Source organism: Rattus rattus, chromosome 6 (genome assembly GCF_011064425.1).
Source record: "Rattus rattus isolate New Zealand chromosome 6, Rrattus_CSIRO_v1, whole genome shotgun sequence".
Classification (NCBI taxonomy): Eukaryota; Metazoa; Chordata; class Mammalia; order Rodentia; family Muridae; genus Rattus; species Rattus rattus.
This window is the reverse complement of record NC_046159.1, coordinates 73,997,545-74,011,143: the sequence shown is the minus strand read 5'-3', so window position 1 is coordinate 74,011,143 and position 13,599 is coordinate 73,997,545. Positions and strand designations below refer to the sequence as shown.

Below are 13,599 nucleotides of genomic sequence, written 5' to 3'. Positions count from 1 at the left end.
AGGAAGAAAGGAAGGAAGGAAGGTTGGGATGGAGAGATAGATTAGTAGTTAAGAGCTCTCTTAAGTTAAGGGCTGCTCTTCCAGAGGACCTAAATTCAATTCTCAGCAACCACGTGGTTGCTCGAAACTGCCTGAAACTCTAGTTCCAAGGGATCTGATCTCCTTTTCTGGCCTCTATGGGCACTGCATGTACATAGTACACAGACATACATGCAGACAAAACATGCACGGACATCGGAAAATAATAAAATGAAATAATTTAAAAATATTTTTAAAGGATTTCTCTCCTCTCCCCCCCTCGTTGGCCTGTTATCCTATTATGTCCTTAGACTGGAGTCTGTACTAGAACCAAGGTTGAAAGTGCAGGTAGAAAGCTGCATGTGGTGACACATTCCTATAATCTGTGCCCTCTAGGGGTTAAGAAAGGGAAATCACTAGTTTAAGGACAGCCTTGGCCACAGAGAGATCCAGGCCACTCCAGGCTACTTAGGGAGTTATCCAAACAACAAAACAAAAGGCAAACATCAGCAACAACTCAACAGACGTTGGATACATTTAGTCCTGGTGCTGGGGAAGGAGGGAGGGAGGGAGGGAAGAAGAGAGAGAGGGAGGGAGGGAGGGAAAACATAGTTTATCCGGAATCCTTACTGCTGTTACTGCAGAATGTGGCTTAATTTGTGGAAAGGGCTATTGCAGATACAATAGGCTAAGCTAATGAAGCCATATTGTAGTACAATAGCCCCTTAGTCCTGATGGGGGACTTTGTAAGAAGGCCATATGGGGCTGGAGAGGTGGCTCAGTGGTTAAGAGTGCTTGCTGCTCTTCCAGAGGACCTGTGGTAGGTCCCAGCTCTGGTGTCAAACAGTTCACAATTGTCTTTATCTCCAGCTGCAGGGGATCCAACTCCCTCTTCTGGCCTCTGTGGGCACACACAGCATGGCATGTGAGCATGCACATGCATAAAGAAAGCTAATTGTGGGTTGGGGATTTAGTTCAGTGGTAGAGCACTTGCCTTGCCGTGTGACAAAAATAACAGTATTTTTTTAAGAAGGCAGCCAGGCAGACACACAGACACACACACACACACACACACACTGCTTACATTAGTGTGAACAATGGCAGAATGGTACAACTAGATACCAAGGAACCTAAAAATTTCTGGTGACATCAGAAGTTAAGTCACAGGACAAATCTTTTGGATGGGCAGCTCCCTCTGCTAGCCACTTCTTTTTGGATTTCTAATCTTCATAACTATGCAAGGAAAAATGTCCAGTGTTTTTGTTTTGTTTGACGGGGTAGGGGTTACAAAGACAAGGTCTCATTGTGTAGCCCTGGCTGGCCTGAAACACCCTATATAAACAGTGTGACCTCAAACTCAGAGCTCCATTGGTCTCTGCCTCCCAAGTACTGGGATTAAAGGCACATGCCACCATACCGTGCTAAAATTCCCCTTCTTTTAAGCCACTTAGTGAGTGATACTTTATTCTGGGATCCATAGGAAACTCTAAAGAGGGAGAAATCCTGGCCAGGCACTATTTGAATAAATGTCTCCAAAGTTTACTAACCAATATGTCTATGATCCTTAAAAATATTTTATTATATGTTTTATTAATTTTATTGTATGTCTTTGAGTGTATATATGTGCACCTCGTGAAAACAGGAACCTTGGAAATCTCAAGAGGTGTTGAACCCCCTGGTACTGGAGTTGTGATCTGCTTTGTGAGTGCTGGGAACCAAATCAGGGTCCTCTGCAAGAGCAGTAAGTGCTTTTTTATTATTATTATTGGATATTTTTTTTTACTTATTTACATTTCATTATTTTTTTTTTTTTTTTTTTTTTCCGGAGCTGAGGACCGAACCCAGGGCCTTGCGCTTGCTAGGCAAGCGCTCTACCACTGAGCTAAATCCCCAACCCCTTATTTACATTTCAAATGTTATCTCCTTTCCTAGTTCCCCGTTCATAAACCCCCTATCTCATCCCCCTCCCCTTCTTCTATGAGGGTGTTCCTCCACCCATCTGCCCACCCCTTCCTGCCTCCCTGCCCTAACATTCCCCTACACTTGGGGATTGAGCCTTGGCAGGACCAACAGCCTCTCCTCCTGTTGGTGACCAACAAGGCCATCCTCTGCTACATATGGAGCTGGAGCCATGGGTTAGTCCATGTGTAGTCTTTGGGTAGTGGTTTAGTCCCTGGGAGCTCTGGTTGGTTGGTACTATTGTTCTTATGGGGTTGCAAACCCCTTCAGCTCTTTCAATCCTTTCTCTAACTCCTCCACTGGGGACCTCGTTATCAGTTCAATGGTTGGCTGCTAGCATTCGCCTCTGTATTTGCCAGGCTCTGTCAGAGCCTCTCAGGAGACAGCTATATCAGGCTCCTGTCAGCATGCCCCTCTTGGCATCAGCAATATTGTCTGGGTTTGGTGACTGCATGTATATGGGCTGGATCCCCAGGGGGCAGATTCTGAATGGCCTTTCCTTCAGTCTCTGCTCCAAACTTTGTCTCCATATCTCCTCCTGTGGATATTTTTGTTTACCCCTCTAAGAAGGACTGGAGCATCTGCACTTTGGTCTTCCTTCCTCAGCAGTAAGTGCTCTTAACCACTGAGCCACCTTTCCAGCCCATAGTTATCCTTATCTTACTGTTTTACGTGTGTAGATGTTTTGCCTGTGTGTCATGTGCATATAGTGTTTGCAGGGGCCAAAAGAGGCCATCAAGTCCCCTGGAATTGGAGATACAGATGGTTATAAGCCTCCCTATGTGTGCTGGGAACCGAACCCTAGTTCTCTGAAAGAGCAGCAAATGCTCTTAACAGCTGAGCCATCTCTCCAGCCCCAAGCATACAGTGTTTAGTGGAGTTGTTCAAATCATGTATGTACTTATTTTGAGACAGAGTCTCACTTTGTTGCCCAGGCTGGCCTCAAATCCTAGTCTCGATGATCCTCCAGTGTCAGTTTCCAGAATACTGGGAGTACAGTCATACACTACCCTGCCTAGCTATCCATCCTAGTGGTTTTGTTGCTGCTTTGCTTTTAGACAGGGTCTCGTGTATCTCGGACTGATCTCTAATTCACTATGTAGCTGAGGATGACCCTGAGTTCCTGCCCTCCTGCCTCCATCCTCCGAAGCGCTGAGATTACAGGTGTGTAGTAGCCTATCCAGTTTATGTGGTGCTGGGGATGGAACCCAAGGTGTTGAGTGCTAGCCAAGCCCTCTACCAACTGAGCCACACCCTTAGCCCCCAAGTTGTATTTTTAATGAAAAGACATTTGGTAGTAGAAGTGGGCAAGTCTTTTGGCAGACATTTGAAGACCTCTGAGCCCTCCCTCTCTTCAGCCCCTCGCCCCAACTTGTACCCTGGTTTCCCCTCAGAAGACCAAAAAGGCAACTTGGCTGGCTTCCCAGCCAGCTGCCACCCAGGGAAGCCACCAAGCTTCTTGTTGCTTTGGAGCTGGTCTTAGCAGTAGAAGAAAATGGCCCCCGCCCCAGTAGCACCAGAAAAGCAAGGCAGGGCTGGGAGAATGTGGGTATCCTAGACAACCAGCTTGCTCACTCTGACTGAATTTACAAGGTATTCATCTGAGTTTGTACATGGACATGGGCCATTGAAGGGAGAAGGCTCTTTATGCTTATTTTATTTTGTGTCTTAAAGGAGTGACCGAATCACATGGAGGTCAGAGGATAGATTTTAGGAATTGGTTTTCTCCTTCTCCCTTGTGGGTACCGGAGATTAAAATCAGACTTGGTGACAAATGTTTATCCCATCGAGGCATCTCCCTGGCCCCTTCCTGTTGTTTTATACTCTTCCTTGGGATGAGGGAAGACTGGGCATGGTAGGCATGCTTATAGTCCCAAAACTTTGGTGGTGGAAGCAGGAGAATCGCAAGCACAGAGTTATCCTCAGCTACACAGAGTTCTAGGCCAGCTTGGATAGAGGAGGCCCTGACACACGTGCACGCACACGAGTGCTCTCTCTCTCTCTCTCTCTCTCTCTCTCTCTCTCTCTCTCTCTCTCTCTCTCTCTCGTGTATGTGTGTGTGTGTGTGTGTGTGTGTGTGTGTAAGGAACATGCACATGGTAAAATCACGGATTCAGGTTCAGCAGGTTGCTCTCTGCTCCAACCCAGCCTCCTCTCTCAGCTGGAGCAGGTCTCACCAAGCACCTTCATCCTGGAGTTTCAGTTCTGCCTCTAGGGACTCATCTAGCAGGAATATTCTTCCCAGTCTATAAATGCTGCCTCCTCCCAGCTCCCAACCTGGACTGGCTAGAGGAACTATCCAAGCTGTGTCCTGTTTTTTTCTGCCCCAAGTTCCAGATACGGGATACTTTAGGGGAAAAGTAAGGAAACTGAGCAATTTATGTATTCATTCAAACTTTGCAGGGATAAGGAAATTCTTACTTTTCAGAAAGCCTGGGTGAGCTGGCAAAAGGAACAACAAAGACAAGAAAATACACACACACACACACACACGCACGCACGCACGCACGCACGCACGCACGCACACACAAACTGACAAAAATCAGGGGGGCAGGCAATGCGAGAAGCAGAAACTGAGCGAGGCTTGCCACTGGGGCCGAAGCTTCCTTGGCCCCGGGTGCTAGAGGATGGACCCTGAGCCTGGAATCCTATAAAGACTCTAGTTCAAAGCCAAGAGGAAGATTAGAGACCCCTTTTCAAAGCTGGACCTCTGCCAAGGGCCACACCTTAACTAAAGAGAGAACTAGAAGAAAATCCCATACAGGAGGAGAGGGGTACGTGGGAAAGAGATCACTTGGGCCCTGGCTCTGGGTAGCATGGAGGCTTTTTTTTTCCAATTTAAAAAACCTATTGTGTGTGTGTGTGTGTGTGTGTGTGTTCATGTATACATGTTATGTGTATGCGTTCTATGTGTATGTTGTATATATGTGTATGTGGTGTTTATGTGTGTGTGTGTGTGTGTTCATGTATACATGTTATGTGTATGCGTTCTATGTGTATGTTGTATATATGTGTATGTGGTGTTGGTATGTGTGTGTGTGTGTGTGTGTGTTCATGTATACATGTTATGTGTTGGCGTTCTATGTGTATGTTGTATATATGTGTATGTGTGTGTGTGTGTGTGTGTGTGTGTGTGTGTGTGTGTGCTTGAGCACGTGCCCTAAAATGAAAGTCAGAAGATGGGAGTAAGCTCCACTCCGTCCACCACAGGTTCCAGGGATCTAACTGGCTCCTTTGTATGAAGAGCCATCTCACAGCCCCGCTCTGGAAGTCTTTTCAGAAAACTCATACCCAAGTGCAGTCCACATTTCTCCTCTCTTTCCTTCCCTTCCCCTCCTCTAGTCTCCTCTTGAGTCCAGGGCTCACTGCATTGCCCATGCTGACCTCAAACCCTGCTCCATTCCCGCTTAAGGGGTCACCCTGCCTCAGCCTCTTGGGTAACCGGGACTACGGCACTCCCTAGCAGCTACCACACTGGCTTTGCCTTTCTCTAGAATGAAGAAAGGGCTGTGCCCTTTGCAATGATGTGAATAGGAGTCCCACAGGGTAGAAACTCAATCTCCAAATTTGTGTTAATGAAATTTAGAGGTAGGATTCTTTAGAGGCCATTGGCATTCGATGAAATCATAAAGGTGGGACCCTCATAATTTTGAAATGGTGTTAGTGCTTCTCTCTCTCTCTCTCTCTCTCTCTCTCTCTCTCTCTCTCTCTCTCTCTGTGTGTGTGTGTGTGTGTGTGTGTGTGTGTGTGTGTGTGTGTGTGTTATTTCAGAAAATTGTAAGGATACTCAGAATACAAAAGAATATGTGTATAAGACTACATGAAGAGGGCCAATGAGATAGCTCACCAAGAAAAGGCACCCACAGCCAACCCTGACACTCTCACTTCAGTCCTGGAACCTGTGTGGTAGAAGGATAGAACTGATTCCTGAAATCCAACCTCTGACTGCAATGACTTGAAAGTCTACACCTATAGTAGATAGATAGATAGATAGATAGATAGATAGATAGATAGATAGATAGATAGAGATAGAGAGATAGTAGATAAATAGATGATAGCTAGATAGATAAACACACACACACATATATATATATGGATGTTAGATGATAGATAGATGATAGATGAAAGATAGATGATTAACAGATAGATAGATATAGATAAATCATAGATACATAGATACATGTGATGATTATGTTAGATGATAAGTAGATGATAGATAGAATGATAGATACATAGATAGGCAAATAGAAAAACATTAACCATCACAAAGTTTAGCCCTGAAATGAAGTTATTCAACTGTTATGGGAGTAAAGGTCCTACCACCAAGCCTACTGACTACCAGAGTTCAACTCCTGTAACTCAGTGGGAGACAGAGACAAATCACTCAAGATGACCCATGACCTCCATGTGCCTGCTATAATGCATGTAGCGCCATGTATCTATACATACAGTACATGTGCCCCCATATGTACAGATGTATGCATGTATATGTGTACATATGTGTATGTTATATGTGTGCACATACAATGTATATATATATATAAACTTAAATGTAGTTTAAAAATAAAAAACAAAGCACGGCTAAATGGCACAGTCTTTTAACCCCAACACTTAGGAGGCAGACACAGAGGCAAAGGCAGGCAGATCTCTGTGAGTTCAAGGCCAGCCTGGTCATCATATCCTGAACTCTTGATCCCTCTGCCTCTACTTTTCGAGTCACATCACTTCCGTGGTAATTGGGATCTAACTTGGGGCTCCCTGAAAGCTAGGCACAACCTCTATCAACCAAACTCTAGCCCCAGCCATATCTGTGTTTTCAACCTTGGCTCTCGTAAACCTGAAGGCTTGGCTCTGACCTCAGGGTGAGTGTTTGAAGGCATGGAGAGTCCCACATAGTTCACAGCTCACAATGGCACCAAATCTTCTAAGTTGTCCTTTGCCTAGGAACATGCAATTCCCTCACCTCAGCCAAGGTCACTTCTCTCCCCTTCTCACTGGCCTGTTCTTTTCTGCATCAGGCCTTCGAATTCCCTCAAGGTTCCTCCTTAGCTTGCAGTGTTTTCTCAACTCCTTCAAGGAATTGGCTCATTTTTCTTTTTGTGTCTGTGGAAATTTTGATGAACACTACCAAACTATGATGGATTTTCAATGGATCAAATAAAAGCCAAAACCTACAACAACCCCCACACACACAAACAATTCTAATTATCCCTTCTGAAGGAATATTCAGATAGACAATATTCCCAGTGATACTTTAATAGAATGTGTTTATATATATTAATATAATTTATGTATACATTTAATATGTATGATATTTATGTATACTATGTATATATGTATAATGCATTTAGGGGTAAAAATTGCTAAAAATTAATAAGCCCTTCAAGAGAGGAATGTCTGAATGGTGATACTATACATTCCTGAGAAAGAATGAAGTTGGTCAGTGAGGTCCAGGGTAACAGTGTATGTGCCGAGAAGGTAGCAGGCCACTGTGTCATCTCATTTATGTACATCAGCAAATCATTGGGGCTAGAGTAGACAAACTTGCTCAGTAAAGCCTGTCTCCCTGAGTTCAATCCTTAGTTAGAAACCATGGTGGAAGGAGAGAGCCCAGCCCTGAAAGTTGTCCTCTGACTTCCACACATGTGGCATGGCACAGTACCCATTCCTACACCAGCAAACACAGTGTCAAATAAAATTTGAAAATTTAAAAATTATCACACCTACATGGCTATGGAGGAGGTTGCAGAGGTTTGCAGCAGCCAAGTGTGAGCAGACAGGAGGCAGTGCTACTTTTTCTGTGTACTCTTACTGTGTGCGGACATTTTACAGCAACAGTGTGGTAGTGTACCATGCCTTTAATCCCAGCACTCTTGGGAGATAGGAGCAGGGGCAGAGTTAATGATGGGGCAGGCAGATTCCTGTGAGTTCAGGGCCAGCCTGGTCTACATAGCGAGCTCCAGGCTAGTCAGAGTTACATAATAAGACTGTGTCTTTAAAACGAAATTTTTTTTTAGAATCTGCCCCCCTACTCCTAGCAATGGGCAAGGAGACGCCTGGTTGGCAGTGGTGTTCTTATACCAGTCAGGGGCAGAGTAGACGGCAGTTCTTTGCTCACACTAGCCTGATGCCTGGCTTGGTGGCCAAAGCTGTTTTATGCCTAGGACGTATAAAAATCAAGTCAAATCGAATCCAGCAGCACATTGTGGGAGGACAAAGACAGAGACCTGCATTCTGCCATGCCATGTGGTGTGGGCAGGGAAACTCACCCACAAAACTGCTTTCTGCCCCAAAGCCTGGGCAGGCCATAGACACCCAGAGCCCTGCCAACGCAGCGCATTGAGGGAGGAGAAAGACAAAGACCTGCAGGCCACCATGTGCTCACAGCCATGCTGGAGGCAGTCACCCAGGGGCCGGCCAGCCTGCAGCAGGAGCCACTATAATGTACAAGTCCATGGTGAACAGATGGGGGAGAAAGAGAAGTGGAGTAGCTTGAGCGTTGTCTTGTTAGGGTTTTACTGCTGTAAACAGGTGCTATGACCAAGGCAATTCTTATAAGGACAACATTTAATTGGGGCTGGCTTACAAGTTCAGGGTTGCAGGTTCAGTCCATCATCATCAAGGTGGGAACATGATGCCATCCAGGTAGGCATGGTGCAGGCAGGGCTGGGAGGTCTACATCTTCATCTGAAGGCTGCTAGCAGAATTCTTAACTTCCAGGCAGCTAGGGTGAGAGTCTTAAAGCCCATGCCCACAGTGACACACCTACTCCAACAAGGTCACATCTCCAAATAGTGCCACACCAGGTGGGGACAGCTTCAGGGGACCATGTGGATGTCCAGGGGCTGTGCAGAACTGGCCCTGATTCTCACGGGCTTTGGCGCTTGGGAGAGTTGGCACACACACTGCTCATCAGTGGGAGCACTTGGGAGACTGGGGCCTGTTCTCTACCGGGGCAGCAGAGTGGAGCAAGCCCTGGTGGCAGGATGTGGGTGAGCCTGCCCGAGGGGCATGAGTATGGGAGAGCTGACCCCACACTCATCTGTCATGGGGTAGCAAGAGTGCAGAGCTGACTCCCCCTCCCCTTGCCTCCCATCTCCCGCCTTTCACCTCTTGTAGCAGACAGGAAAGTTGCCCACAGGGTTCATGACCATAGGAGAGCTAGCATGGAGCCCTGGCCTGGACAGCACAGCAGAGCTGACCATGGTGGTGGGGTAAGGTGAGCTGGCACTGAGGAGGAGAGCATGGGAGGAGCTGGCCCCACCACTTGTCTGCTGTGAGGTGCCATGGGTATGGAGGTGATGCTCTCCTCTTCTGCCCTAATCCCTCTCCACCTGTGGTAGTTAGGAGAGCTGGCCAAGAGGGCCTAAGTGTGGGAGAGCTAACCCTGTCCTCTGGAGATTGGGCTCTGCATCTTGCCCAGGCAACACAGAGGAGCTGGTCCTTGAGGCAAAGGCATGTGTGAGCCAGTCCTGAGGTTGTGAGAGCAGGAGAACTGGCCCAGCCCTTTGAAAGCTGTTGTACTAGAAAGAGCAGGGACACCATGACTAGGCAACACAGGGGAACTGGCTCTGGAGGTGTGGGAGCAGGTGAGTCATTGCTGAAGGCAGGAGAGCAGGGGAACTGGCCCTTCCTCCTGCTGACAGCAGCACTAGGTGACCTTGCTGAAACGGTGCAGAGTTTGTACCCATGTTGCCGATAAGGGAGAGCTAGGGGATGACCATCTCAGCTACCACCAGGTCCAGATCCAGATCCAGGGGTGGGGCCAACTCTCCGGAGCTCTCACCCTCAGGGCCAGCTCACCTTACCCCCACCATCAGGGTCAGCTCTGCCGAGTCGTTCAGGCAAGATGCAGGGTCTACTCTTCTAGATCCAAAGTTGGCTCACCCCAAAATCTATATCATTTGTCAACTGTTGGGGTGCAGGAAAGGACCAGTTCTGATGATCCAAAGCTGTAGGATCTCTATGGTACAGGGCAACAACAGGATAACCAGGAGGAATCCCTGTGAGTATTGATTCAGTTATTGATGGTGTCACAGAAGCCAAAGATCTCAAACAACACCAATGACTCATTGCAATGAACACTTTGCAAGTGAAGATGTATGGACAGGGGGATGGATATACTGTGGGGAACACTGTGATGCACTACAACTTCCATGATGAGATGCTTTCTATGCTTTGTGTTTGGGGTGTGTGTGTGTGTGTGTGTGTGTGTGTGTGTGTGTGTGTGTGTGTTTCATGTTGGAGGGAGGTTGTAAAGACAAAGGGTGGATATGAGAGGATGGGGAGAGAAGTGGGACTAGTGTGCATGATGCTAAACTCACAAAGAATCAATAAAAAAGTAAAAAATAAATAAAAATAAAGTAATTAAAAAACCTAGCTGGACAGTGGTAGTGCATGCTCTTAATCCCAGCACTTGGGGGGCGGATGTCTGAGTTCGAGTTCAGCCTGGTCTATAGAGAGAGAGTCCCAAGACAGCCAGAGCTACACAGAGAAACCCTGTCTCAAAAACCCCAAACCAACCAACCAACCACCCAAACAAACAAACAAACAAACAAAACCTTAACCCCTGATATAAATTGGAGAAAGGAGATCCCTGCAAATCCCAAGCCATGCTAAAGAATCATTGCTTCCTAAGTGGTACCAAAGTCCACCTCCCTCTCTGATGTTGCCCGAGGCTGGGATTGGCAGCCGGGTGCTGTCTGCAGTACGGGATCCCACGATCTGACTGGAAGCTGATGGAGGGCATTAGCTAGTCTACCTGTGCATGGAAAACGTGTTAGGAAGACAAACTTCTTTCTACTATCAGGCTTGTTCCAGGAGAAGGGACCTTGCTTGGTTCTGCTAGGGTGAGATGATAAGAAAACGAGATGAGGGGATCCGAAAAAGAAGCAGGAGAATAAATGGATCGGGAGAATAAATAAGAGAGAAGAGGAAAGATGAAGGAAATGCCAAAGGCATTGGGAAAACTATGAAAAGGGCAAAGCTCAAGGTGGAAAGGAGTGGGCATGAGAGAAGAAGATGAGAGGAGTGGGGAATATATTTCTTTTAAAATATTTAGTTTTTAATAATTTTATGCATGCAGTGTATTGTGGTCATAACCATCCCTTATTTCTCCCTCCTCCTATTCTCAGGCCCCTCCTCCCCAAACCCTCCCTTACCTTCATGATCTCTTCTTATTTTATCTTTTTAAAAACATGTATGAAGGGCTGAAGAAATGGCTCAGTGGTTAAGAGCACCAACTGCTCTTCCAGAGGTCCTGAGTTCAAATCCCAGCAACCATACGGTGGCTCACGACCATCTGTAATGCGATCTGATGCCCTCTTCAGGTGTGTCTGAAGATAGCGACAGTGTATATAATAAATAAACCTTTAAAAAAATATGTATGGGTATTTTGTTTGCATGTATGCTACGACATCATGTATGTGCCTGATGCTGGAGGAGGCCAGAAAAAAGTACTGGATCCCCTGGAACTGGAGTCACAGACAGTTGTTAGCTGCCATGTGGGTGCTGGAGAATCAAACCCAAGTCTTCCAGGAGAGCAGCCAGTTCTTCTGCTGAACTGAATTTAGCCCTGTATTTATTTACCTATGGTGGTGGTTTGAATGAGATGTTCCCCACGGGTCTTAGGCATTTGAATAGTTGGTCCACAGTTTATAGCCATGTAGACCTTGAGGACTGTGGCCTTGATGGAAAAAGTGAGTCTCTACAGGGTGGGCGTTGAGGTTTCAAATGTCTGGTGCCATTTCTCTTGCACTCTTTTTCCTTCCTTTATGGTTCCAGATATGCGCTCTCCGCTGTTCTTGCTGCCGTGCCTCCACTGACCATCAGGCAGACCCTAACATTTTGGAAACATTAACCCCCAAATAAACTGTTTCTTCTGTAAGTTGCCTTGGCCACAGCAATGGAAAAATAAGATGCCTACTATGTGTGTCACCTGTATGCCTATGGGTGTAGGCCTGTCCTCTGAGCATGGGCAACTCACCAGAGGCCAGACTCCTCTTCTCCCAGCAGGAAGAACACCATCGCTTCTTGTCTCCACAGCCATGAACTGCCAATAGCTCCTCAGCTAGGGGTGGGGCCTGTTGAGTCCCTGCCTGATCCCTGGGAGTGTTGACTCGCTTGATCTCAGGCAGCAACCAGAGCTGTGGGTTCATAGGACTGCAGCTTCATCACATCCAGAAGACAGCAGACCTCGGCAGTCCTCCTAGGCCCCTGCTCTAGCAGTCTGCCCCATCTTCTGTGTTGTTTCCTGATGTTCCATGAGGGAAGAGAACATGGTACAGATAGTTCTCTTAAGGCTGTGTGATTCACAGTCACCCTCTGTGCTTTGCCCAGTGGTGTATTAACCCTCTGTTCACTGAAAAGAAGCTTCTCTAATGAGGGCTGAGAGCCCTGCTAACACAGGATTTTACTTCTGGAATTTCAGGCATTTGAGACACAGAGAGGAAGGAAGACACAGAGTGAAAAGTCAACCTGGTGATAAGTACTATTTTAATTTCGGACTCACCTAAGAGGAGGGGATAAACACACACTAGTTTCCTACCAAACATCCGGTATTCAGAGTGCTTCGCATTCTTGTCTGAGCCATTAGGAAAAAAATACAAAATGTCTACTGCTCCATATGAAGTTCTCCCCAGACATGGCAGCTTACATGGGGTATTTATGGTCTTTGATAGTTTTGGAGAATCCATGAATCCAGGGGCTGCTTGGTTGGGTAGTTCTGGCTGAAGGTTTGTCATGAGGCTGCTTTCTGTAAGGCAATTGCAGGATTACACAGTTTATACCCTTTCAGGATGGCTCGTTCTCACTGGTTAGAGACCTCACTCCTTGCCAGCTGAGTCTCTCCATGGGACTGCCTAGGAACTCTCCGACATGGCAGCTGGCTTCCCCAGGAGAGCTCGGGGTAGACTCGAGTATCTTTTACAATCTAGTTTCTGAGGTCACCAGTTTTATCATACTCTGTTGGCCATGCAGAATAGCTGTCTTAAGATTTCTATTGCTGTGATGAAATGTCAAGACCAAAAGCAACTTGGGAAGGGAAGGGTTTACTTCATCCTCTAACTCTCAGGTCATACGCTGCCCCATCACTAAGGGAAGTCAGGAACTCAGGGCAGGAGCCTGGAGGCAGGAGCTCACATGGAGGCTATGAGGGGCGCTGCTATTGGCTTGCTCTCCGTGGCTTGCTCAGTGTGCTTTCTCATGGAAGCCAGGCTCAGCATCCCCGGGATGGAACCACCCACAATCAATCATAACTAAGAAAATGTTCTGTGGGCTTGGCTACAGATCTTACGGAGGCATTTCCTTGATTGAGGCTCCCTCCTCTTAGATGCGTCTAGCTTGTGTCAAGTTGACATAAAACTTCTCAGCCTAGATGCATTTCAGCTAGCAATTGCTCTCCTGGTTAAATTTTATGTACTGATGAGAAAGACTATTTTTAGAAATACTTTTGGCGATACCCATGCACAACAACGTACCCAGAAAAAGCTGGGCATGTTGGCTTACACCTGTCATCCCAGCACTTGGGAGGTAGAAGCAAGGAGATCAGAAATTCAAGGCCCTTCAGCTACATAGTGAGTATGAAGCTAGCATGGGCTACATGAGAAACCTAGAGACCTAAGT

The 13,599-nt window shown here is 46.7% G+C and overlaps 1 non-coding gene across 1 annotated transcript; it reads left to right on the top strand.

Moving 5' to 3' along the window:
* The first annotated feature begins 8,006 nt into the window (after positions 1–8,006).
* On the top strand, positions 8,007–8,150 carry LOC116904696. Its single transcript, XR_004388392.1, has one exon. It is a non-coding gene; the product is annotated as a small nucleolar RNA SNORA48 (small nucleolar RNA).
* Positions 8,151–13,599: the final 5,449 nt, after the last annotated feature.